The sequence below is a fragment of the Morone saxatilis genome, unplaced genomic scaffold (assembly GCF_004916995.1).
Source record: "Morone saxatilis isolate NCDOM2014 unplaced genomic scaffold, NCSU_SB_2.0 Contig5, whole genome shotgun sequence".
Taxonomy (NCBI): Eukaryota; Metazoa; Chordata; class Actinopteri; family Moronidae; genus Morone; species Morone saxatilis.
The window spans coordinates 18,349,100-18,349,369 of record NW_023340095.1 but is presented as its reverse complement, the minus strand read 5'-3'; positions in this window follow the sequence as shown (position 1 = coordinate 18,349,369).

Genomic DNA, 270 nt, shown 5'->3' with positions numbered 1-270 from the left:
ACCATTTGCATATTCATATAATATTTATTATTTCAATGAGGGAGTAGGTGTAGATGTAATTTATAGAATTTTAACGAGGTAATTGAACTTTATATTGGGTAAAAAACATATTAGACACATTCAAAGGGAGTATTTTTTTATATGTAATAAAACATAACAACACTACATACTCACATAAGGCTTCAGCTCAAAATTAGACAAGAAATACCTAGAAATAACACAAATAATAACACAATAACAGTGAGACAGCAGTGAGACAGCAGTGAGACA